The sequence below is a fragment of the Bubalus kerabau genome, chromosome 2, assembly GCF_029407905.1.
Source record: "Bubalus kerabau isolate K-KA32 ecotype Philippines breed swamp buffalo chromosome 2, PCC_UOA_SB_1v2, whole genome shotgun sequence".
In the NCBI taxonomy this organism is placed as follows: Eukaryota; Metazoa; Chordata; class Mammalia; order Artiodactyla; family Bovidae; genus Bubalus; species Bubalus kerabau.
In genome coordinates this window covers 90,583,178-90,610,813 of record NC_073625.1, presented here as the reverse complement: position 1 = coordinate 90,610,813, position 27,636 = coordinate 90,583,178, and the positions used below count along the sequence as shown (strand labels likewise).

The 27,636-nt window shown below is 38.2% G+C and overlaps 2 protein-coding genes across 7 annotated transcripts in view; one reads left to right on the top strand and one right to left on the bottom strand.

The window, feature by feature from the left end:
• Positions 1 to 27,636, bottom strand: part of CMSS1 (cms1 ribosomal small subunit homolog) — a 388,986-nt gene that overhangs the window by 306,492 nt on the left and 54,858 nt on the right. The gene's annotated exons all lie outside the window — the stretch shown is intronic.
• The window catches only part of FILIP1L (filamin A interacting protein 1 like), a 306,702-nt gene that overhangs the window by 231,479 nt on the left and 47,587 nt on the right, over positions 1 to 27,636 (top strand). Inside the window, exon 1 of one of the 4 annotated variants that reach the window (XM_055567912.1) lies at positions 3,299 to 24,640. The exons of the other annotated variants lie outside the window; for them this stretch is intronic. The gene's annotated coding sequence lies outside the window, so the exon portion shown is untranslated. Of the gene's footprint in view, positions 1 to 3,298; positions 24,641 to 27,636 lie in introns of those variants that run through there. 4 annotated transcript variants of the gene reach the window in all.

Sequence of the window (27,636 nt, the reverse complement as noted above, 5' to 3'; positions counted from 1 at the left end):
CATAACGTAGAGAAAAATACTTTACCTGTTGGGCATATTCTGCCCAGAGTTTAACAAAGATAAAAATCACTTGTCTGAGAGTGGAGTTACACAAATTATTTAAGCAAAAAGACTGAGCTTTGCTTGACTACTTAGCTTTAGAATACACACCGCTGATATTTAAGCAGCATAAACTGTGTAGGATCATTGTCAGCGCAAATCACAGGTCTTTACGTGTGGTAAGCTTTCCCAAAGAACATCTGGCTAATAGCCAAGCAAAAGTACATAATTTAAAACATTCAATCAGTTTCATTCTGAGGCATTTTTGTTTAGTGTTTAATAGCTTCTCCAGGGACAGGAAAATTACAAAAGCAAATTGTTTTGACATGAGCTAAAATGAGTCATCGATCGTCACTACATTTTTGAGGATTTGGCATTAACCTTCTGAGACAATAAACCATAAACATTTGAAATAAATATCAGTTTTCCTAAACAGTTTAGTAAAGTCAGTCTACTCTTCTGACTGGAACAATAACTATAACCTTAAAGGAAAGCACAATCCTTTTCCCACTTATAGCAATTTTGTTTTTTTTCAAATGTTTCCTGAACATTTTCAATGGCCATGTATGGCCGCATGACTAAAGCAATAGGAAAGCTTAATTAATTTTTTTTAAATAACAAGTTAAAAGAATAACGTATACAATATAATCCCTGGGTAACTTTCAAATTCATTGTTACCTAGTATTTCCACTGTATGCATGCCGAGGAAGGAATCCTTAACAAGACACCATGCAAACAGGCTTGAGTTTCAACTTCTGCATGCCCCAAGGTCCCTGCTTACCTCCATGCCCTACCTCCTAAGACATGCTCTCGGGTCCAAACAAATTTCATTTTCCTTTAGATCAATGGACCTAAAACTTTGTTAGATATCAGAATCACTAGAGGAGCTTTAAAAAATCTCAGTGTTCGTGGCACACCAGTTAAAGTTAGAATCTCTAAATCTTAAGTTATCAATAGTGCTGAAAGCTCTCCAAGTAATTCCAGTGTGCAGCCCCGTTTGAGAATCAATGCTTTAAGACTTGCATGGGAGAGCAGAAAGAGGCAGAGTTAAGCAATGATCAATACCTTTGGTACTTAATTGTTAGGATGAACATTAAATCAGGAAAAAAAAGGTTGCACTAAATAACTGTAATGAAACTATCACTTATTTACAACAGAGTTAAGAGTTAAGAGTTAAGTGCACAGATTCCACAGCCAAACTTTCTGGGCTGAATCTTGGTTATTTTAATCTCTCAAAAAAAAAAAAAAAAAAAAAAATAATCTCTCAGACTCAGTTTCTTTACCTATTCAATGGGGATAATAATAGTACTCACCTTACCCATTGCTATAAAGATTCAATGAATTAATCTACATAAATATAACATGTTTAGAACAGTATTTTACACAGAGTAAGCACCAGGCATATTTTAGTTGTTATTAATATTCTTATTATAATCTATGCTACACAGATGAGAGTTGAATAATCCCTCCTAAACCTAAAAGAGTTGAATGGATTTCATTTCCAGAATTTATTCATTATGAATTTTAAAATTTTAAGAATGACATCACTAATGTTTATGATATGTTCAATTTAACATAACACTATGTATAATATTTTCAATTGTAATTAATCCTTTAATTTTAATAAACATTTTATTAATATTTATTTCATCCTAAAATACTGTCAAGGGCTTCCCCAATGGCTCTGCAATAAAGAGTCAGACTGTCTGCCAAGCAGGAGATGTGGATTTGATTCCTGCATTGAGAAGATCCCCTGGAGGAGGAAATGGCAATCCACTCCACTATTCTTGCCTGAAAAATCCAATGGACAGAGGAGCCTGGCAGGCTACAGTCCATGGGGTTGCAAAAGAGTCGGATACAACTTAGAGACTAAACAGCAAATTACTGTCATGTTGATTCTGACCTTGGAATTAAAAGGGTTTCAAAGATCCAAAACAACCAGAACACCACAGATGGCATCTTAGGAATGTATAATATAGCTAAATAGATAAATGGGAAAAAAAGGGAAGTGAAAGCGTTAGTCACTCAGTGGTATCTGATTCTTTGTGACCCCTATGGACTGCAGCCCACCAGGTTCCTCTGTTCATGGAATTCTCCAGGCAAGAAAACTGGTATGGGTAGCCATTCCCTTTTCCAGGGGATCTTCCCCACCTACAGTTTGAACCTGGGTCTCCTGCAATGCCAGTAGATACTTTACTGTCTGAGCCACCAGGGTAGCGCAACTAGTTGAATACTTACTGTTTAGGTGCTATTCTAACCACTTACAAGCCGTAATTCATTTAATACTCAACAACCCTATGAGGAAGGTACTCTTTCTGTCTTCATTTTCTAGAAGAAGAAACAGATGCACAAAGAGGTTGGGGTGCCATTGCCTTCTCTGAATAAATGAAGAACTTAAGATCAAATGCAGGGAGTCTGATTTCAGAGCCTTGCTTATCATCCTTGAGATGTTAACATGCACTGAGGAAAAATGCCCTGAAGGTGAACTATGGTGGAGTCATAGTCTAGATGGAAGTGGAAGTCCAAAATGTCCATCATAATAATTTTAAAAACAGTGCACCTTCTATGTTATTCTTCACACTTTATCTTAGAAATATTTTGTTAAAGAATGCAAGAGGGGCTAGGAAGCTGCTGGGAAAAAAGTAACAACAGGAATCACAACAGCTACCACACAGATTTCACAAAAACCTAAAACCTTTATATTCAATAACTTTTAATTATTTTAGTTATATAGTTGATATAATTTACTGAGAACTTCTTTGTAGACACAGTTATTTGGACTATTTCTTAATATGGTCTTAAAATACATGTTTTTAATGCCCATTAAAGTTAAAAGGATATATCACAGTAAGAAACTACCCAAACACCTACAAAATGTAATAACTTGGTATCAGAAGCCAGCAATCTGCTTTGAAAAACCATAACCAATGTTCGGTTCAAAATAAAATTGAACAGACTTCTTATATGATATAAAATAAACATCAATGAACACCAGAAACTACTTTCTCTAAAAGGGTTTTTTTGGATGAAAAGAAATGAGTTTTTAGTTGAGGCCTCTAAATAAATGCACATATAAATTTTTCATCAAATATAACCAAAGCACATCTATTGTAGCTGTCTCTAAGGCCCTAAATAAAACGGAGTGTTCACACTTTTTCTTTACATATATTCAGCCTTCTTCAGGTGATGTGAAATACCAAGAGAAATCCAATGTGTATTAATATTAATAATCATCTAATAAAGAATATTAATACACACTGGATTTCTCTTGGTATTTCAAATAACAGAATAGCTTGAAATGAATACTTAAACTTCTATAGTATAGACTCCGTGTTCATGGAATACACCTCATTTAACTGTACCTTATTCTGACATTCTTGTGTGATATTCCAAATCATACTAAAATAAACAAAACTACTAGGACGATGTGAAAAATGCATACATGTGTTTATGTGTGGGTGTGCATGTTAAAAGTTGATCTGTAAGAAATCTGTCACTAGCGAAGAAAAATTTTGTTTAGATGAAATTTCTAGGTTTCTATTTTTAAAGGAAGTGAGTTTGAAAAGGATGAGATTGGACATAAAGAATCAGAGCAAACGTGGTCCCTGGGCATTGTGTAATTCCATATAAAACAATTTACTTGAAACATCTTCCATTCCATATGCCTATGATATGACATACCTCTAAAAATAATGCTATCTACAATATAGAAATACAGTCTTTGTCTAAGAACCTTTTTAAAATGAAATTAAATATTAAAAATATGAAACAAAATATGAAATATGAAAATATGAAACAAAAATAATTAATGTATCACATCCAAACTCTCAAATAAGCAACCAAGACTTCTTTTGAATGTTTCCTTCTGTTTTGAGAGTCTGATAAATTAGATTAAGTCTATTTAGAAATACATATTAATGACTATTCAAGGTATAAAAAAATCCTGTTAGAACAATACATACAACATTAGTATGAGGACTCCAAATTGGAATCAGGATATCTTTTATTAATACTCTTACTTATGGTGATTAGACAACAAGGAAAACTTCATTAAGTCATGAGCATTACATACTTCTCTGGTGGCTTGCTTTGCCATGTACACTTTAGCAGAAAGCTTTGACACAATACAGGGGTGTCTCTTACAGAATTCCCCTATAATCTCCATCACTCATTCTAGACATCCCCTTCTAGAAAAGGTAAAATAAGAGAAAGTGATCTGACTGGAATATATGAAACCAAATAGAACCAGTTCAAAACCTCACAGCTTCCCATTAGTCTCAGAAACAAAACTTTGGTTTTCTACTTTCACTGTTCTACAATAGATTTCTCCTCAAATGTACATCACCTCAGTACTCCAGCAAAAGGCATCCATTATCTTGACAATAATGGATTAATAAATCTTCACAGAATATAAACGATCGAAGATCAAAAAGGGTCCTAGTACAGAAAATTCAAAATTTGATGTCGGGCAAATGAACACAAATTAGTTGAGATACAGAAAGCCAAACTTTCAGTTGCCCCCACATATTTGTTTCATTTTGAACTGTACTTATTGCCAAAGCTATAGAACAGTGGTCAGCAACCTGTCTTTTGTAAAGGAACAGGTAATAAGTGTTTTAAGCTTTGTAGGCCAGATGGTCTGGTTTCCACTATTCAATTCTGATGTTATACCAGGAAAGCAGCCAGTAATATGTAAACAAATGGGTGTGGTTATCTTCCAATCAAGCTTTACGGATATTAAAATCTGAATTCCATATAATGTTTGCGTTGGCATATTACCAAATATTATTCTTATTTTGGAATATTATTCTTATTTTCCAATTATTTAAAAATATAAAAACCATTCATAACTCGATACCAAAACTGATAGTGGGAGGCTATAAAGCTTAAGTCATGTCTTCCCTCTGCCATGCCCTGCTTTCTTATACATGTAAATGTATAAATAAATTTCTGACTACAAACAAAACACTTTGTTTACATTAGCTTCTTAGCCATCCATTTTTAAAGTATGAGACCAGACATAGAAAAATATATACCATTGATACCAATCATAATAAAGCAGGATACTTGGAGAGAAGGTACAGAACAACTGGGTTCTGCAGCACTGACACATTTACAGATATAGACATATTAGTAAGTTCCTTGTTCATCTTAGTATTATTCATTGTCAAGGCCCAAATCAGTAATAACACCAACAGCTTTTTCCCCAGAATCTGAACAACTGAAGTTAAGTCTTATTAAGAAATTAATTGAATTTTAGACACATAAAAGTTGGTAATATTTTTTGCCATAATCATTTCTATGCAAACAAAGCAAAACAAAAAATTGTGCTGAGAAACAAATTATGCTTCTCTCTAGTGTGTGCGTGCTCAGTCATGTCCAACTCTTTGCAACCCCATGGACTGTACCCACCAGGCTCCTCTGTCCATTGGATTCTCCAGGCAAGAATACTGGAGTGGGTGGCCATTTCCTCCTACAGGATTCTCTCTCTAGTATTTATCTCTAATATAACAAAAAGCCATAAGTAAATTTTGGAGACTTAAAACACAGTTCTTATTTATTAGTCATGTATGATATACAATTGGAAATGGGTGTGCACTTAGTATACATAGATTTCTTTTTAATGTTGAGAAAATTATTTTTTTCAAAGTAAGTTATTGTGTTTTCAGTTTGTTAGAAGGTAAATACTGATTAATTCATAGTTTGTGAAATCAAAACAACAAACACTTTCCCTTTAAGGTAACTTGTGAAATCTCAAACTACTGAGCAAAGATTTAGTTGCTATGGCAACAAATAAATCCTAAACACTGTCACTGCAGAATTATCATTTAAAAGAAGAGGATGCCTGAAGACAGTAATTTGGGGCCCATTCTTCTATTCTTTGGCCTTCAAAGTGACTGTTTCAAAGTGCTTTCCCACACTTCATTTTTGGTATTTTAATAAAGTGTCCTATTTCCTGATTAAATTCTGTCTTTCCCCTCTGGGAACCTTTCTCTCAAGACCTCTGTATGGAATGAGAAGGTTTAAGGTGACTGCCATTCATGAGAAAAAAGACACCACCACAGAAAATCCTAGAAAACCTATACACTCCATACACAGAAATGATGTTCTAATGGGGCATGCAGACTTTTTAAATCAAAACAGTCCCTCAACGCAAGAGCACACCAATTGTGCAGCTAACGTTAGTGCTGCAGTCCATGGGGTGGCAAAGAGTCAGACATGACTGAGCAACTGAACTGAACTGAACGTTAGCGCAACAAATTTTCCCTTACCTTCCTGTTGCCATATGCCTGTCATTTTCTCCCTACAGTTTCCACTCACTGTTTCAAACATATGTTGCCACTTATTTGCTAGGAGAGGAATCTCTGAACTACCCGCTTTATGTATGATGAAATGGCAGACGGAACGGAGCCAGAGACGGCACCATTAGTAGTTATTCACACTTCTGTTTTCTCTTAGCTTCCTTTTCTCTAAAGTTTATTCCTCATATGTTAAGAGGGATGTGTAATCATAAAGACATCCGTGACTCATACTTAAGAATATGGAAGCACAGCAATTCCCTGTGGAAGCAAATGGTTCACTCTTGCACAGAGCTGCATGCCTCTGCTACAGAAAGCCTATCTTTACAGCTTAGAGCCTGACAAACACTGGCAAGAGCCTTCTTTGTCAAACCTCACCGACTATCAACATTCTTTTCTTTTCCAGTAATCACTGCTAGAGTTTACCCAACATTTAACCTCAGTCTTTTAATAAGGCACCTGCTTCATGGGTTCAGGTTGCTAGGTGATCAATTGCCCTGAGTAAAGAGGAGAAAATACCATGGAGATTAGTTAAGAAAAAGGGGTTTTCCAGTAAAGATGAAGAGAATTTATGGAGATAAAGTGGGGAAGTCTGGTGTTAGAAGTACAGTAAAAAGAAATGAATGCTATTTCAGTCTGTATTGATTATCCTCTTCTGGCTTACTGAAACCAATCTATAGGCCAAGAAACACTGCCATGGATTAATAGTTATGTTACTGTTGAACTAAGTTCCTTGAACTATATATCCAGCAAACCCTACCAGGAACTTGGCCTCTTGTGAAAAAGTGGTGAAAAAATAAGCTCTTGTCCATAAGCAGAAAGGAAATACAGTACCTTGAAGAAGCCACAAAATACTAGCACTATTCATATGTGAATACTGAAAGATCTTCACAACCTAGATAATCATGATGGTGTGATCACTCACCTAGAGCCAGACATCCTGGAATGTGAAGTCAAGTGGGCCTTAGGAAGCATTGCTACAAAGCTAGTGGAGGTGATGGAATTCCAGTTGAGCTCTTTCAAATCCTAAAAGATGATGCTGTGAAAGTGCTGCACTCAATATGTCAGCAAATTTGGAAAACTCAGCAGTGGCCACAGGACTGGAAAAGGTCAGTTTTCATTCCAATCCCAAAGAAAGGCAATGCCAAAGAATGCTCAAACTACCACACAATTGCACTCATCTCACACGCTAGTAAAGTTATGCTCAAAATTCTCCAAGCCAGGCTTCAACAATACGTGAACTGTGAACTTCCAGTTGTTCAAGCTGGTTTTAGAAAAGGCAGAGGAACCAGACATCAAATTGCCAATATCCACTGGATCATTGGAAAAGCAAGAGAGTTCCAGAAAAACATCTATTTCTGCTTTAGTGACTATGCTAAAGCCTTTGACTGTGTGGATCACAATAAACTGTGGAAAATTCTTCAAGAGATGGAAATAGCAGACCACCTGACCTGCTTCTTGAGAAACTTGTATACAGGTCAGGAAGCAACAGTTAGAACTGGACATGGAACAACAGACTGGTTCCAATTAGGAAAAGGAATGTGTCAAGGCTGTATATTGTCACCCTGCTTATTTAACTTATATGCAGAGTAAATCATGAGAAACACTGGGCTGGAAGAAGCACAAGCTGGAATCAAGATTGCTGGGAGAAATATCAATAACCTCAGATATGCAGATGACACCACCCTTATGGCAGAAAGTGAAGAAGAACTAAAGAGCCTCTTGATGAAAGTGAAAGAGGAGAGTGAAAAAGTTGGCTTAAAGCTCAACATTCAGAAAACTAAGATCATGGCATCTGGTCCCATCACTTCATGGCAAATAGATGGGGAAACAGTGGAAACAGTGTCAGACTTTATTTTTGGGGGCTCCAAAATCACTGTAGATGGTGAGTGCAGCCATGAAATTAAAAGACGCTTACTCCTTGGAAGGAAAGTTATGACCAACCTAGATAGCATATTCAAAAGCAGAGACATTACTTTGCCAACAAAGGTCCGTCTAGTCAAGGCTATGGTTTTTCCAGTGGTCATGTATGGATGTGAAAGTTGGACTGTGAAGAAAGCTGAGTGCTGAAGAATTGATGCTTTTGAACTGTGCTGTTGGAGAAGACTCCTGAGAGTCCCTTGGACTGCAAGGAGGTCAAATCAGTCCATCCTAAAGGAGATCAGTCCTGGATGTTCATTGGAAGGACTGATGTTGAAGCTGAAACTCCAATACTTTGGCCACCTGATGCGAAGAGCTGACTCATTTGAAAAGACCCTGATGCTGGGAAAGATTGAGGGCAGGAGGAGAAGGGGACGACAGAGGATGGGATGGGTTGGACAGCATCACCGACTCAATGGCAAGAATTTGAGTGAACTCTGGGAGTTGGTGATGGACAGGGAGGCCTGGTGTCTGTGGTTCATGGGGTCGCAGAGTCAGATACAACTGAGCAACTGAACTGAACTGATTCATATGTGATGGGATATGGCAAAACATAAAAAACAGTCCTGCTGAGGGACAGCCCACTAAATCTATGAAGCCAACTGCAAAGCTAGTTGAATTATGATTCACTCTTTAAAGGGGGATGTTTTCAGCTTTTCCAGGCATGAACATGGGTGACTGCAAGTTGCTTAAAAGAACATGTTGTCATCCTTGAACCTGCGAGAGCTAAGAATAAAATATACTAAGCTTAACTCTCCAGGCCACATAAAATACGTACCAGCATTCTCTGGGTTATGAACACCTGACTCATTAACATTCCTTCTACATAAAAAGGCAATCGACATTCGGCTCAAAAGGATGATACCTGGAGAGCAAGAGTATTTCCAGAGCTACTTCATATTCCTCAGGCTAGTTGGCCAGGGGCTGCCATGGACATGGCAGGGAGGTGTTCACCTAGAATACAAAGTGGGAACCTGGAATGCATTTACTAATAAGCGTCATGTTCTATGTAAAACATTGGCTCTAAGCTAGTTCACAAAAAGCTAGCTGACCCCAAATATAGCTGAAATTTCTATACATTTGCAAGAATATTGTTCTCTATTACGTGCTACAATAATCACATTATATGTAAATCTTGTGAGCTATGATATGACTGTGCTACAATATTACCATACTATCACAGTTTCCGAAATATAGGTTTTCAGCTTTATTATGGGTTTAGTAAATCTCCCTGTGCTAATCTGGGAACCAATTCTCTACTTTGTAACTTAATAACATTGTTTCTGTGGGAAAGATATTTGAAATGAACCTTTCAAATAATCTTTTTGCAAAACGGGGCAATTCTTACATATTGAAGATGAACATACTCACTTTTCTTCTTGCTATAAGAATCCAAGTTGCCCTAAAATCTATGTAAATTCTTCATCATCCCAGGTTTCTTCCATGAGCAAAAGAAACCATAAGCAACATAGACTTTAAAAGCATAAAAAACAAAAAAAAGCAAGAAATGGTTATTTGTGGAGAGAAGAGAGCAGCACATGAGCACACAAGAGTAATGTGGATAGTAACTCTGCCCTCCAGCCCCCTTGGGCCAGACCTGGCACCAGACCAGCTCCTCCTTAGAGGCTGCAAATTTCACGTGTCCGCAACAGAGGAGCAAAGTGGGTGGAGATTTACCTCAACTCCTCAGTGCCACCTTGTCTCACACCTTCCCAGATGCCTAACTTCTTCATCTGCATGCGAAGGCATTTCTTGTATGCACCTTGTGTAATTTACTTAGCTTTTAGCCAGTCTATCTCTTCTTCCATATTAATACCTCCCTAACCAACTCCCTGGAGACGGCAATGGCACCCCACTCCAGTACTCTTGCCTGGAAAATCCCATGGATGGAGGAGCCTGGTGGGCTGCAGTCCAGGGGGTCATGAAGAGTTGGACATGACTGAGCCACTTCACTTTCACTTTTCACTTTCATGCATTGGAGAAGGAAATGGCAACCCACTAGAGTGTTCTTGCTTGGAGAATCCCAGGGACGGGGGATCCTGGTGGGCTGCCGTCTCTGGGGTCGCACAGAGTCGGACACGACTGAATCGACTTAGCAGCAGCAGCAGCAGCCAATTCCCAGAGGTAAATTCCCTAAAGCAAGGAATCTGTCTTATTTTCCACCATATAGCACAAAACTTTGGCTATAAAAGCACAGAGGAAAGGAGCCTATTACATCCTGGTTGCATGTTAAATGGCTTTCTTCCCCTCAGATTTGTGTCATTTAACCCAGGTAGGTACTTAATAAATGAAAGCTGAATGTCTACTCACCCAGCTTCAATAAAAAGAAAACTGTAAAGAAACTGATAGAAACATTTGTGGATTGAGGAAAGAGGTAATCAGATTTTTTACCTTCAAAATGCCTTTGGTGTTGGTGGCAAAATCTAACTATAAAATATCTACATATTCTATGATGGATGTTGGTAAACAAAAACTGTTCTCAATTAGCATGGAACTCTACTTCTATTTTATAGTGATAAGTATAAAGTAATTATCTATAGCACATAAAGAGGTGTGGAGATTCTACAAAAATGGACAATATTTCTGTGCTTACCATTCAAAAATACCTAGACTCTAAAAATATTGCTACTGGAGATGGAGATACTTGAAAGCAGAAGGATGTGTCCTGGGAGTCCCAGACTCCTTTACAGAACTCCTTGAAGGGACAGACACAGAGCCTGCTGCACCCATCCAGACCAGGCCTTGCCACCCCTAGTCCACGGTCACCACTGCGCACCTCACCCCCTCAGACTTCTCTGGGGATGGCCAGAAGACTGACAAAGGCCACAAAACACGAAGACGTGACTTGGGATGAGGACTGCAAACCTGTTCCCCCAACTGTTAAAGACTTCAAATCATTCCTTCTTGAAAATCATCTTCAGAATCTCATTCCCTCAATTCTTAAGCTGAGGACAAGCACCTGCAACACAGTGATAAGGAAAACATTTGCACACACAAGCAGCTACTCTAACAAACACTTGCACACACATGCAGGCACTCACATCTAACTAAAGATACACAAGCAGAAATAATAGTTTCTGTGATATTTAAAACAAATTTAGTCACCATATCATATCAAAAAGAGCAATGATCTAGCAATAAAATATGGTAACATCCCAACAAATAGTCTTTGGCAAATGATTTTTTATTTTTTTTTCCAACTAGACAGTTCAGGCTTTATCAAAATCAGAAAACACTGTCAGCAGAACCCTCAATAACACTTCTATCCATTGAAACTCATCAATTTCGTTACTTCTGTTTCTATTCCAATACTAGTTTTCATTTTTAAGGGTAAAAGAATGATAGTGAATTAAGAGCAAGGGGAAATCCGGGGTAATAGGAAATAAGGAAGCTTATTATATGAACTTTTTCTAAATGAGAAGTATAGTGGGGCACACAAAGAACAAAAACTGGCTTTTGCTTGGAGAGCATTGTTTGAGTGCTGCAACAAAGAACCCAAGCTGGCTTTTGCTTGGAGAGCACTGTTTGAATGCTGCGACAGAGAACTCAACCTGGCTTTTGCTTGAAGAGCACTGTTGAACGCTGCAACAAAGAACCCAAGCTAGCTTTTTCTTGGAGAGCACTGTTTGAATGCTGCAACAGAGAACCCAAGCTAGCTCTTTCTTGGAGAGCACTGTTTGAATGCTGCGACAGAGAACCCAAGCTGGCTTTTGCTTGGAGAGCACTGTTTGAATGCTGCGATAGAGAACTCAACCTGGCTTTTGCTTGGAGAACACTGTTTGAATGCTGCAAATTTTTTTTTTTATGGCACTGTAGGGCACAGAGGACAAAGCCCAGGGTCCTCCCAGCCCCACATAAAGTTGATATTGCAAAGAGCCAAGCCATCGGTGTAAAGGTGACTAAGAAACAAAACCAACCTCTAGGAATGGTAAGGAAAACTACTTTTCTTAAACTATGGCATTGGGAGGAAGCGAAGAGATAAACTCCACTGAGTATTTATAATAACGTCACCCAACCCGAGAATTTGCAGTCCAAATTCACACTACCTGGGTGGTCCAAAAACAAAAAAATAAAAAGCCTACAGATTTCTGGGCTGACAATACTGGCTGGCACCTGGCAAAAATAAACGTAAATCCTCTCTAGAGGAAGCCATCTTCAACCCAAGGTTCAAAGAATTGCCACATATAAAAGTCTAAGGTGTTTAAGTTCATATTTTTTAAAGAATCCAAAAACACACTAGGAAATAATGCATAATGATTGAAAGCCAGAGAAATCAGAATCAGAGCTGCTGATATTTAAAGATCTCATATATTTAAATTATCAAATAGCATGTATAATCTCTTAATATATTAAAAAGGGAGATTGAAATTTCTAGTTAAAAGTAACAGGCTACAAAAAAATCAGATAAATTAGTGGAAAAAAAGAAAATTTTGGATATGAAAACTATAACTGCAGATCAGCAAAGGGAATTGTCAAGTCAAGTGTCAGTCACTTAGTCATGACCAACTCTGGGCGACCCCATGGACTGTAGCCTGCCAGGCTCCTCTGTCCATGGAATTCTCCAGGCAAGAGTACTGGAATGGGTTGCCATTCCCTTCTCCAGGGGATCCTCCTGATGCAGGGATTGAATCCCGGTCTCCTGCACTGTGGGCAGATTTTTTACCACATGAGCCACAATAAGTGAACCGAAAGAAAAATCTGAGGAGATAATAAAATGCAGCCTGAAGAGCTAAAGAGATGGAACAGGTGAAAGAATAGTTAAGGGATATGAAGATTAGAGTAAGATAGTCTAACGTGTGTCTAAGTTTTAAAATGTAAGGAGACAAGTTATTCAAAAGTCATATTTGACGAGTTAACACTGAGAATTTCCTAGAAGTCAGGAAAGACACCGATTCATGCATACAGGAATCTTAATGAAGCCCAGAAAGTATAAAATTAAGAAATCTATACTTAATATATCATATGGTAGAATAACAAAAGACAAAGGAAAAATCACAAAAGCAGTCAGAGACAAAAGGAGTAACAATTAGACTGATGACTGACTTTTCAACAGCAACATGGGAGTCAGTGGAATAATACTTCCAACGTCTCGACAGACATGGTAGGTATCAACCTAGAAGTCTATTTGCTGTAAAAATCTTCCTAAGAACAAGGGCAAAATAAAGACATGTTCAAATAAATAAAAAGACGGAGTCTGAAAAAAGCACACTTCCACTAAAGAAACTTCAAAAATATGTATTTAGGTTGAAGGAAAGTGATCCCAGATGAAGTATGGAATAAAAGAAGGGATGATGAGCAAAGAAAGTGGTACATATGTTGGTAAATCTAAACCAACATTGACTAAAAGAACAAAAATAGATGATGATGATATCTTATAGAATTTAAAAAAAGAACTGTTTAAAAGATATTTCAGCAATAATATAAAAATTGGGAAGGTATGCTTAAAAGTGTTCTGAAGTCCTTAAAGTCTCTGGTGGGATTAAAATAGCGATTAGCTTTAGACTCGGATAATTTAACTTGTGAGGCAGAATGTATAGGCTAATTAGTTCCTAATAGAATAGAAACAGTGTATAACTCCAAGTAGAGAGGGCGAAAATGAATAAAAATAAAATCCAAAAGAAGCCAAGAAATGAGACAAAACAACAGCAAAAAAGGTGGTAAAAAACAAAACCATCAAATAAGATGACAAAAGTAAATCCAAATACATCAACAATCACTGTAACAGACTAAATACATTAAAAGACAAAGACTGTCAGGCTGGAGTAAAACAATTCTAACAATAATAATTCCCAACTATATGGAAAAAGAGACATTATCAGGCAACCACTAATCAAAAGAAAGGTTATACAGCTATATTAATATAAAAGGATTTTATTTAGGTGGAAAGCATCTATAAAGAGTAAGTATACAATGTGAAGAACTTCCATTTCCTAGGAATAGTTTGATGGTCACTGGCACTGGACAAAAAAAGTAACATAGACAGCCTTTGGGAAGTAGATTTTCATTCCTGACCTAAAAAGTTGAATTTTATTATTCTTCATTTTCTCTTGTAGTTGTGAGTGAGCATACATAAAAGCCAGAATGTGTACTTACACAGTGTGTGTGTGTGTTTTAGGGCCAGGGGTAAGGGGTTGTAAGCAATGAGGAGGGAAGAAGACATCTGTTCCACAAGGTTTCAGCAAACAGCAGCCATAGATAGAGAATGGATGGTTGGATAGAGTCTGCTTTTAACCAAAAGTTGGTCAGCACGTATCAGAGATGAAACAAGACCTAAGCCATTTTCATGTTTTGAACCTACTGATATATTAAAAAGAGGAAATGAAGAAATGCCAATATAAGTTTATGAATGCATGCTAATTTAAAATACTTGCATTTAGGAACGAACTTTTAATTTTTGTAATGAAAGGTCAGGTAATGAAATATAATTGAGCTATTCACAGGATTTATTTGAAAATTAATTTATAGCACACTCTTAAGTGGCATAGACTAGTAATGAGACAAATAAGTAATCTTATGATAAACGTATCACTTTTGTCAATCTTATCAGAGTAGATCAGCATTTGGAGATAAATTTGAGGTCACTCAAAGTCAACACCAGTGACTCTCCAGATTCCCAATGTGAGTAAGTGAACTGGAACATGGACATTCTGGCATCACTAGGGCAAGAGCAATTCATGGTAACTGAAAATTGATTCTATGTGTTTCAAAACTCAACTGGATCAGTTTTCATTAGAATTTATTATATTTAAAAAGAAATCAGCTCTATTTCAAGTTATGTTTTGCCAAGAGACAGTGCTAGGAGGAAACTCTGTCCCTCCAGTTTTTACTCCTCAAGTTCTCAGGCTGTCAGCACTATCATGACAGACTTTTCCCTACTTGCATGATTAAATACAATCCCATGGGGGAATCTTCCCTATTGAATAATATTTGTGATCAAGGAAACTAAAGAAACTTGAGTAAATGTAATAAAGAATAGCTTCTGGATCAAGACTTAATCAGTATCATGTTGAGTTAAAAGTACAAGGCCAAAATCTATTACTACAAATAGGATCCCATAGCATCCTGCACGCACATGTGCCTTCACAGATGAGAAATAAATGGCACATAAAATGATGCAAAAGCTGAGTCAATGAGTGGGAATAGTGTGTACGTGGTCATCACCTCTTTCTCTTTCTCCTGCCAGATCCAAAGCACTTCTTTCCAGTCATTTCCTCACTCAGCAGGCTTGTGGAATACTCACCCTGTGCAGGGTATTGTGCCAGTCCTCATACAGAATCTCAGAGAGTGGAAAGCAGGTTTGAGACACCAAGGTAGAGGGCTGGGCAGAGCAACCACCACATATGAGGCTCTCAATAAATGACAGCAGTTCCTTGCCATTCCCTTCCCACTCCTTAAATCTTCTTTGAACTATGAAACTTAAGTCAGAGAGATTTTAAGAATATATTTGATAAGATTCTTAAACCTATGTCATAATCTGAAAAGATAAAAAACTTACAGATTCAGAAGCTGGCAATAAACGAAAACAGTTTAAAACACAGTATGGTTGGATTTTTAAGTGATCCTTTCAATGTGATTTATATTACTGTTACTGTTGTTTTAATGCTTTAATGCCAAAAATAACGGGAGAGGGAGAGAAGAAGACAGGAAGGAAGAAAGAGAAGAGGAATGGGAGGAAGGAGAGGAGAGAAGAAACTGTACAAGCAGAAGTACTTCAGAGTTCTGCAGCAGAAAACTGTGGTGCACACACAGGCCTGAACTATGGTCTCTCTGCACGTCCCTGAACAGGCTACTGCACAGTTGAGTTTCAGTTATACAAACTACAAGATGAGGGAAGCTGACCAGATGATGTCCAGATTCATTCTCACTCTACTATCGCATGAAGCGAAAGTGAAAGTGTCAGTTGCTCAGTCCTGTCCAACTCTTTGCAACCATGATCTGTAGCCCACCAGGCTCCTCTGTCCATGGAATTCTCCAAGCAAGAATACTGGAGTGGGTAGCCATTCCCTTCTCCTGATATTCCTGACCTAGGTACTGAACCGGGGTCTCCTGCATTACAGGTGAATTATTTACCTTCTGAGCCATCAGGGAAGCCCCTGCTACCCTACAGTGCAAGCCTAATGAACTAGATGGCAGATAAGAGAGATACAAAGTTCCATGACTCCAGGCTTAGTACCAATTGCCCCCAAGATCAAATTCTACTACAAGACACTGAGTGTGATATCAGAGGTTGCTGAAGTCAGTCTGCAATTCAAATCCTGGTGCCACTCTTAACTAGCTTTGTGATCTTATACAAGTTAATTCACCTCTCTGTTTGTCCTCGGTTATTTAACTCACAGAGTCATTATGTGGACAAAGTTGCTATTATATGTAAAGCATACAGTTCATGGCATCCATTAAATAATAAATGTGTTATATATAATTGTTATTAAACAAAGATATAAACAAAACCAACACAGGATAGAAGTGATTAACCCAGATTATCACAGGAGCAGTGCATGATGAAAGTACTTAAGTGTGAGGCTGTTCATTAGGAGGCTGGTGATCAGGAAGCTCAATGACACAGAAGTTTGATGTAGGTTGTCTTAGATAATTATCTTAAAATGCTTAGATAATTTAGGTACACATGCAAAGTCTGTAAGTCTATGAAGGGGAAGATGATCCTAATACACAGAAGCAAATTGCTCATTTTGAGCTCCAAACCATACAGACGAGGTGTGAAAGGACTCATATCAAACAGGCACAGCTGACAATTGAGGACAAACTGTCTTCAAATACTTAAAAAACTGTCATGTCAAAGCAATGCATTTATTCAACACAGCTCCATGGAAAGATCAGGAATGTCAGTGGAAGTTGGAAAAAGCCAATTTTTAGATTGGAATGGAGTGGACTTGTTGAGGAAGTAACAAATCGCTGGGGCTATTCAGCTCGTGACAACTGAACTGTGTATGCACCAATTCCTGGGAAGAAGGTTGAAATTCTCACTTGAGAGAGATTCCAATTTGAGCGTGAACACAGAACTTTTTATCTCCCTCCCAAACCTGTATTTTATGATGCAGATTAGATGCCTAGTGACATAAATTATAAAAGGATTTCTCATGTACAGAATAAACAATTGGCAAGCATGTAAGACAATGTTGTTATATGATAACACAGTATTAATATTAAAAGTTCAGATATTTTTGACCAGAGTTGTCAACCCATTACCAATCTTGGTGGCTTGGGTTGATTACCAGTATTATACAGATCTTTAACTTAAAAGAAATGCAACAAACTATTGCATTTTTAATCCATAAAGTAAATAACTTGCTCATTAATGTTCCATATTAGTTCTGTAGTTAGTATAAACCATGGTAGATTATACTAATATTACAGTAACTAGGATTTCAGATACATTCTTTTTGACAGTTCTCTCCCTGGTGGCTCAGAGGTTAAAGCATCTGCCTAGAATTTGGGAGACCCAGGTTCGATACCTGGGTCGGGAAGATCCCCGGAGAAGGAAATGGCAACCCACTCCAGTACTCTTGCCTGGAGAATCCCATGGAGGGAGGAGCCTGGTAGGCTACAGTCCATTGGGTCGCAAAGAGTCGGACACGACTGAGCGACTTCACTTTACTTCACTTTAATCACATTAGTTAGTCATTTTTGATTTTTCATGTTTCCCAACAGAGGCATGTAGACCCATAAAACACAGTGGCTGGATCACCAGTTTATTGTTTGACCTTGGGGCAAGTCCTTTAACCTCTCTGAGCTCCAACTATCTACTTAAAAAGGGAGAACAAAGAGTGGTAATAAGCAGAGTAGATGTTTTCTGAGGTCTTTTACACTATAAAACGTGATTTTATGAAATAATCATCCTTCCTAATAAAACTCAAAGCACATTTCTCATTTCTTAATTTGTCTGTCATTTTATCCCAGTGAAGATATCTTATCTTTAGCCATAATGTAGGGAAGTGAAACATTTAGGCTATACCACTACCACTGACTGCTCCATGAGATAGTTTTATTCTATCCCTCTGGGGTTTGGAAGTAGTTGCCTGACTGAGGGAAGGAATTTAACAACCAGAAGCCACCTTCACAACAAACAATGATCAACTGTAAATAATGGACAAAGCAGAATCAGGGACAGGAGGGAAGATCATAAAATGTCTCTTTCATAAAAACAACCTTAGAATGAACTATTTTACTCTTATTTCCTTTTTATTTCCTAAGTGCTTTATTCCTTAGGCCTCCTAGACCCATTTCAATGAACTTACGTGATTAACAGTTTATCCTCATGCATTGTTATATTTGACTTTCCAGGGATAAAAGAAAACATAAATTCAACTCACCCATCTGTTTTATCCTTAGTCAACTATTCTAGTAACATCCTGAACTGCTCCAATGAGTTTCAACTAAAAAACCTGTTCAACTGTACCTTGAATCCATAGATCCTCCTCCAAAAATACTTAGCCTGAAATTAGGCTTTACAATGATACAGAAAAATCTGTGGAGAGAAGTTGCTTTTAAAATGCATTACTTTAAAAAAACATGAAGCATAAACTAGTTTACAAGGTCCCTTTAAAAAAAATGGACTGAACAAAGTATTGAGAACAATCTGTACTGGCAAGGGACAAAGAAGATGACCTAATAGGTCTTTTCTGTCTAATTTCTGTGATTCGAGGATTTTTTTTTTTTTACTCTTGCAGTAATACTTATGAGTGCAACAATTTCTCAAAACTATTATTAGTTACCAAGGAAACATAAAATGTTTACAGGAATAAATAAGCAAAAGGACTGGACCTAAATAGCAGGCTTTTCCTGCTTCCCATTTAATAATCTTATGGTGGCATCATATTATCAATACTTCATTCTCTCCAAGTTATCCTGCTCACCAACTGGCATGCTCACTAGTGTCCTATAGTCAACTCATAGCATCCGACGTAAACCAAGAACAGGAGGTCTCTGAAGCAGAGGAGTCTCCATTAACTATGCACTTCCTTGTTTCACTTATTGAAGAAAAAACAATGGTGATGTCAGTGGTTGGCTTCGTGACCCACCATTTCTAGGGAAAATATGCAAATATATGCTTTTAAATGACCCAATGTCTATAGAAAAGACAGGAACATAATTCTTTACAAATGCTTAGAAAAAGACTAAAAGGAAACACAGTACATGGAATTGTTAATAGCTGGCAGTAATCATGTGGTAGGACTAGTTGTAAAACATCTTTTTGACTTTTTTGCATTTTCCAAATTATGACATGGGCACTGAACTATTTTTAAATTAATTTTTAAAGCCACAGAATAGCATTCATTTTAACGTGAATAAAGGGCTTCCCATTTCCTAACATTACCACTGATACTGTTGTTATCAGCCCAAGTTAACTCTCAAAGGGATTGGTCCCTTTTTAAAATCAAAGTCAGCTAAAGTATGAATGGGATTCCCAGGTGGCTCCGTGGTAGAGAATCTGCCTGCCAAGCACATGTGGGTTCAATTCCTGGGTGGGAAAGATCCCCTGGAGAAGGAAATGCAACCCACTCCAAAATTCTCACATGGAGAATCCCCATGGACATAGGAGCCTGGTGGGCTGCAGTCCACAGGGTTGCAGAGTCAGACAGGACTGAGTGACTAAGCATGCACGCATATGGAGGTCTGGGACAGGAGACTTGGGCTGCAGGTAAAAAAAGACGACCTACACATAAACTGAAGTTCACTGCAGCCCATTAACTGCTGGTGAAAGCTCTCTGTGCACATGTTAAATGCTGTGCTGCCTGGGGACGTGGTATATTTCATGTGGGCGTTTATGTGTACAGAGTGAGGCAGATACCACCAGGGAACTGAAAGAAGGGTAAAAAGAAAGAGGTAGGTCAGAAAACTGATTCTCCCTGGCATGGAGAGAAGCTGTTTTCACCCTCAGACTTTCCTTTTGGCTCCATGTTCCACAGCTGTCCATCGTGGTGCTCAGTCCCTTTAGCCTTCCTCCTAAATTGTGGAGCAGGAGAAAAGCCCATGTCAGGCTTGTCCAATGCTCAGCAGCAAAGCCATGTGGCAAGAAGTCTGCCCGTGAGATGTTAGAATGTTCTGTCAGGAGTGTCTTAGCACCAAAGACTCATGCTCTGGCCAATCTAACTGCAGCCTGATGCAATGGAGGACCACAGCATTCTGCCTCGCCCCATGCCATCCTGGATCTCCCCCATTCCCCTCGCTTCTTATAACAGGACCATGCCCATAATAAAAATTGTTGCTTTTCTTTGCCTGTTACAGTGTTTCCACGTAAACCCTATGAGAGGCAAAGGGGCAAATGTGTCCCATTCAGAGTTAGCATTACCATCCCAGAGCTTACAGCAGAACTTCACAGAACAGTGTACATCTCCCCTTACCTGATTAAAGAGCCAACAGCAAAAACTATGGGCGGTTCTAGAAAAGGTTCAGCTAATTATGAATACTGCTTCTCTGGCACTTATTCGGATGACTAAAAGACTTCACCAATCACAAGAAGAAACAAAGACATGGAAACAGGACAAGAAAGAAAGAGCAGTCACTTCACAAAGAGAACGGGCTCTGTTATGTTTAGTAACACGTTAATGGTATTTTAAAACAGTTAAATAATGATGACATTGTGGACATTACTAATGACATTGGTTGCTGTGGTCACTGTAATAACCTCCTGGCAATAGCTTGAACCCTGGGAAACTGCTGATATTCAACTGTTTTTGACTATTTAACAAAAGTGACCTCACACAGTTCAATCAAGTCAATATATCCTAGTTTCCAGCCTTGTTGCCTACAAACCTTACTTCCACATTAGAAAGCAATTAACTTAGAAAAATTCCTCTGTACCATCTCCAAATGATAACTTAAACTATTGCTGATTTAGATTATAAATCAGCTTACTCACTGTAGAAAGGACTTTTATTTGTAGGTATACTTATTTGTACAAAATTCTTGATTATAAAATGAAGAGTCACATAGGAACTGGGCAGTGAAATTTTCCGTAAAAAGGGAAATAACAACTTCCTTGGCCAAGACTGTGGCACAATGGTCACATCGCTATTCTTTTCGTAATAAATATATGTTAGAAGCTAAAAGAACAAAAATTACACCGCAAAGAGAATGCTGATAGGAGGAAAGGAGATAAAAGCCTACTCATTGACATGTGGCAGTGGAGCGCAACGCCAATGGCTGGCTGAAGTGTGCACTGTAAGACCCAGGGTGCCCTCCCCAGAAGGCACTTATCTCCTTTCCTCCTATCACCCTGGGTGCCCTTCTTCAAAATGTTCCACTTTCAACTGCTGGAGAACTGTTACAATATTCTAAGTTTATTAGAACATGTTGCCAACATCCTCAAGAAAACTATCTTAGTAAATATACAAATCCACAGTGTTTCCAATGTAAACAGCACTCCCTGGGGTTATTCAGCACACAATCAGGGCGGCTTTGGTGTGTAGCCCCTGAAGAGCCTGAGTTTTAGCTTTCTTAGTTCAACATTCAGTCTGGAAAATAAAGACACAAACTTCTCAGTTAAATCTGATTATTTCTTTACTAACAACACCTCTGAGAGATTCTGAGTAAATCCCTAAGAGAGGGTAAGACTAAGCCTGTATACATATAAACACTGCTTCAAATTTTTCTTTTCATTACTTTACCAGCAGTGTGACTGGTCAAGCAATTTTACCCTTTCAAATGTGTTTTGTCATCTGAAAAGTGTGGATAAACCACCTCAGAATGTTATGCAGATTGAATGATGGAGTGCATGCAGAGCACTAAGCACCGTGACTGGTGTGTGCAACAAGCTCAACCAATGAGAGTCACTAACTGGTTCCTGAGGAGAGTGGTCACATACCATGACCTTCGTTGCAAGGCTGAGTTGTAGCTGTGTCAGGGACCAGTGCTTCAGGGAGTAACAGCAAAGGAACCTGGGAGTTCAGTTCAGTTCAGTTGCTCAGTCGTGTCCGACTCTTTGCGACCCCACGAATCGCAGCACACCAGGCCTCCCTGTCCATCACCAACTCCCGGAGTTCACTCAGACTCTCGTCCATTGAGTCAGTGATGCCATCCAGCCATCTCATGCTCTGTCGTCCCCCTCTCCTTCTGCCCCCAATCCCTCCCAGCATCAGAGTCTTATTTGCTTCAAGAATCCTAGACAAGTCTTGCAGCCATTTAACTTCTCTAGTCTTCAGTTACTTCAACCAAAGAAAATGAGGACATAATCCTGACAATTTTACAGGGAAACTGGGAAGTCAAAAGCATAGACATAAATTTAAAGCAGAAGTACAAAAATATAAGAAAGAAATAAAAGGCAGTGTCAAATGTGAGGAAGTCTCTGTATCCATCAGAGTGGAAAGGAGGCAGAACAAGTTACAAAAATGCTAGCTTTGGGTAGAGGTACTTTACCGTACCAGTTTGGAACTGAGATTCAGGAATTTGTGCTTCATGCAACTTTCGTAACAGTCATTTTGTCTCATTTGCAACAGTATAAAAATCTCAAAGTATGTTTAATAAGTACAAGGTAAGCACAGGACACACACACACACACACACACAAAAGATTTAAATACACTTCATGGGCTTCCCTAGTGGCTCAGATGGTAAGGAATGCAGGAGACGCAGGTTCAACTCCTGGGTCCAGAAGACCCCTGGGAGAAGGGAATGGCTACCTACTCCAATATTCTTGCTGGGAGAATCCCATGGACAGAGCAGCCTAATGGGCTATGTCCATGGGGTCACAAAGAGTCAGACAGGACTGAGTGACTAACACACACACACACACAACATAAGGCAAAGTAACCATTAAAACCAACAAACTAACATCTAAAATGTTAATACAAAACTGCTAATCAAATATTAAAGTTTAAGTTCAGCTGAAGTGAATGGTCATTCACTTCTCTTAAAAGAGTATATACAAAAAGCAGGGCTTAGTTTAATATGCTTCTCAGTAGACAGGTAGAGTGATCTAGAACTGTCAACGTGAGCCCACTATTAAAGATGATACACACTTCTTTTGGGGCCCTGCATCTTTTCTCCACACCATTTTCACTAACTATAAATCCTCTGCAACCAGACTTTCTCCACTCCACACTAAAGAAAAGAAACAGGCAGACTATTTTTATTATTTCTGTTTGACTAAACATATGGAAACAATAATTCCATAGACATGTACATTATAATAGGAAGCAATCCTATTTTAATGTAATTTAAAAAATTAAACAGACTCAAGTTATTTAAACTACTCAGTTTATTTGAAACTCACAAATGAGGCAGCCATGTCTCTAATTTACTTAGCAGATTCATATAGTTGGCTAGGACTTTTTGAGATTACTTCTCTTATTGATGTGCAAAGCAATTAGGAAGTTAATTCTCATTTACTAGAAAAAGTTTTTAAACAAGTAAACTTGTCCCAGAGTAAAAGGTAGCAAGCTTAACTCAGTCATATTTTGTTGGTTTCTTTTTTCCTCTGTTTTTTTTCATTTTGTTTTATTTTGTAGAAGAGAACAGATGAATTAAAACTAGTTTTGAAGTTCTATTTTTATACTATCTTGAAAGTACAGCACAAAACGTTAAATTTCTTTAATAAATACTGTCCCTGCCAAATAAACCGATTAGTTTTAACTACTTTCATTAAAACACAGGCATGCAGAAATGAGGAATGAGGAGGTTCTTTCAGGAAAAACACTGAAAAAAATAAGATTTCATCTGGCCTTCCCATCATCACTTGAAGAATTGTTTGGTAGTTACATCATCAGGAAATAAAATACTATCCTCTGAGGACCCCTACTCTTTACAAAGAGGAAAGAGAAGGTTTGAAGTCTAAATCACTCCCGGAGATGTCTTGCCCCACCACCAAAAAAAGAAAAAGAGAGAGACTTCCTGCCTCCACACTCTCCCTCCGCCCCCAGCGAGCAAAAAACAAACTTAAGAAAAACGTATTTACAAAGCATACATAAGAATAACATGATGTATATTTAAGAATCCCAAGCAATAACAGAAGCTTTAGCGCCCCAGAGGAATAAAAGTTACAAGCTGATCGACCATGACCCCCAAAGACTAGGTTAGCCCGGCTGGAGGGCGCCAGCGTCCCCGACCGGCCTCCCATTCCCCTCCGCGGGGAGCCGGGACCGACGGGACGTTCACACGGTCCGAGCGTCTGCGGGGCCGGGGCGCGCTGCAGCGCCGCCGCTGCGGGTCTGGCTGTCACCGGCGCCCCCGCCGCCCGCGCTGCACACGCGGAGCGCCTTATAAGGCAGCGCAGTGACGTAACGCCCATAGGCCGGGCGCGCTCGGCGCCCCGTTCGCATTGTTCGGGCGACTCCCGGAGCGCGCACAGCCCGCTCGCGACGCCGCGCGACTGCGGCCCCCGCCCGGTCCCCGCCCGGTCCCCGCCCGGCCCCGGCGCAGGCGACTCAGGTAAGCCCGGGAGAGCCGCTCCGCTCCAGCAAGGGGAGCGGAGAGCCAGGCAGTCTGTAGGTGGCTTTTAAAGTTATCAGCATCACGAACTGCAAACAGGTTTCGAAAAGCGCGTCCAATGAACTCCAGGATCAAAGCCTTTCCCAACTCACACAAAACTTAAAAAGTTTTCTCTGACGGAGAATACAGATTTGGGATTTATTTTTAAATGTGGAGGTGAGGGATGACTGTATTATAGACGCCTTCCAAATAAGTTATGCATTGTATCCTGCCTCTATTGAGAAATCTTTGGGAGAGAGGGTGGGGGGAATATGCTGTAATACAACAACTCTCCTGATCTTATCTCTCCTAGGACTCAAACTCCTTTAAGTCTTACAAGAGCACAAAGCGAAAAACTACCACAAGGTAGTGGATTTCTTTCCCACCCAGTGTCCTCTCTCTTTTATAAATCTTCATATGAAAGACTAGAAAACCCTTGTTAGGAATACATCTTGTAATTAGGATGAATCTAACTTTAAAAGTAAAGCACTTTTTAAGATTCAAAAAAATCCTACAAATGCTAATCTGTCTTATAAAACAAGTTTTAATTAGTACAAGAAAGTAACTATCACAGTTTTGTGTTCTAACTTTTTACTTCAACTCCAGTCAATGGGTAAATGACAAACTGCACTGCAATTAAAGATAAAGCTAGTTTCTGTACAGTAATATGTTGGACAGTAGTTCATAATGTAGAATTACATAATAAATAAGCCTATAGAAGAATTTTGTTAATCAGTGGCATTTTGAGCCATTATTTATTACCTCTAAACCTTGAATAGACTACTGCTATAAATGAATCCTTACAGTATCATAACCGAACAAGTGGCAGATGCTGAAAATCGACTTATTTTACTTTACTTTTCAGAATAAAAATCATCAGAGGAATTAAAAATAAAATATGCTATGTCAAAAACACTGGAATATGAGATGAAAAATGATTTATCACTTAAATTTTACTTGGTCTGAACATATGTTATAAAGCAAAACTTAACAAAAAGTGTGTGAAAGAATTATTTTCCTTGTAAAATAGTTTCTATGTTTTATCTATCATTTGAAACATAGATTTGTTTTACCTGGTCAAAATGTGGAATATATCTGTATTTCTAGTAATTCTGTGGTTGAGTTTTTAAAAGTATATGACATTGGTGCCTGCCATTTTTGCTTCAGAGGATTTTTGTTTTGTTAGCTAATTTTGTTTGGAGCAATGCAGGCCTTTGGTTTTAGTATTCTAAAAGAAAAATTATATGTTCCTTGGCCTGAAGATAGGCTTTACAAACTGCAGGTTAGTATTGAGAAGTAGGATTTCCTCAAAACTATTATTTCAAATCTAGGGAAGCCTACCATAATGAGAAGAGAGTGGGGGCAACACCCAGGTTACTGTGGAGAAGAACAGAATATGCAACAGAAAAGTTGTTTATTTGATATATGTAACTGGAAACTGAAAAAGATTCCTGTCTTGGAAAAAAGGTATTCCACTCTTGAATCTAATAGAGGAGGAGAGAAACAGAAACCATCAATTATTGTTTTAGCTTTACCCAAAGTACCATCTGTATCATAAACGATTAGCTCAACTGTTGAAAATCATAACCTCTATCAAAGTTCTAACAGCTGTGTTTCCAGAGTCTGCATTTTATTTTTTTAAAACAGGCAAGCATCAGTTTGTAAAAAAATTTTAAATAACACACTTCAGTAGTCCACACTATTTTCCATTTATTAAAGCACAGTTCAAAGAACAATCACCTGTTAAAATCCCTTTTAAAATTGAAAGTTAAAAAGATTTTTCATGGATACATTATCTCACAGTGGGCTCTCTGAGTGAGCATTTCTTAGTTCTTGAGACAATTTATATGATGGAAAAAATATTTTGGATTGAATCAATGTGAATTTTTACATCTTCAAAAAACATATTAATTTTATAATTAATAAACTCATTTACCTTTCCATGGTGATTAACCTTACCTGTTAAGCCCTGGTATTTTTGTGATATTTTCCTAATGCTGTGATGAAGTCTGTAGTAACAGTCAATATGAAAATACAAATCAAGCTTAGAACTTCTCAAGTCCACTTGCAATTCCCATTAATCTGCTTTCTCAAAATGCTCTGAATTTTGCTTTAGGATTCTCTGCTACCTCTCCCCCTCCAAAAATTGCCTTTGGTAATAAATGGATTTTGAGGTAAAAATGAAAATGGGAGACAGGAAGAATAAAATTCCATTAATTCTTCTTAGGTCGTGTTCTGTCTATATCTATTGCTTCAGGGCAAAGTGAATGCTTTTACAAGGTGAATGGAGAAAAAAAATACAGCCTCCTATTAAAAGGAAGAAGGAAGGGGGAGCAGGAAGAGAACTGTTTATAAAAGACTGGCTATTATGAAGTAATATCAGGGTATGTAAAGCAATATTGGTCTCAACTTCCTTCAGGAATTAAAATCTGTTATCCACAAAGCCAATCATTATCTTGGAAAAATCGAACACACCTTATCCTCTTGGGCTTATCATTAATTTTAAATGATTTTTAGAGTTTAATTTACCTTTGTGAATTTAGCTTCAATAAAAACTGATTTAGTTTTTGTAAATTATGTTTAAATAAGGATTTAAAGATGAAGAGACACTGCATATGCAGCATAAGACTTTCGGAGAAATATTTTTATGGCTGCCTCTGCCATCACTACAGTCTATACGGGCCACCAACTCAATCACTTAATGTTTCTGTCATGTGTGCTGCAAAGACTTTTAGAAAATCCTCTGGCCAGTTAGCTTCTGCTTGGAGGTTTAGGTGCACTAATTCCTTAGCAGATCATCACCAACACTGTTGTAAGTTCTCCTACATTTCCTTTTTTTAAAAACAGAGTTGAGATTCTGTCCCCCGGCCTTCTTCTGCACTAACATTACCTCCGTCTGGGAAAGCTGCAAGGCAAGTAAAAGTGGGAAGGCTCTCCAAGGAAAGTCACTTGGTTCT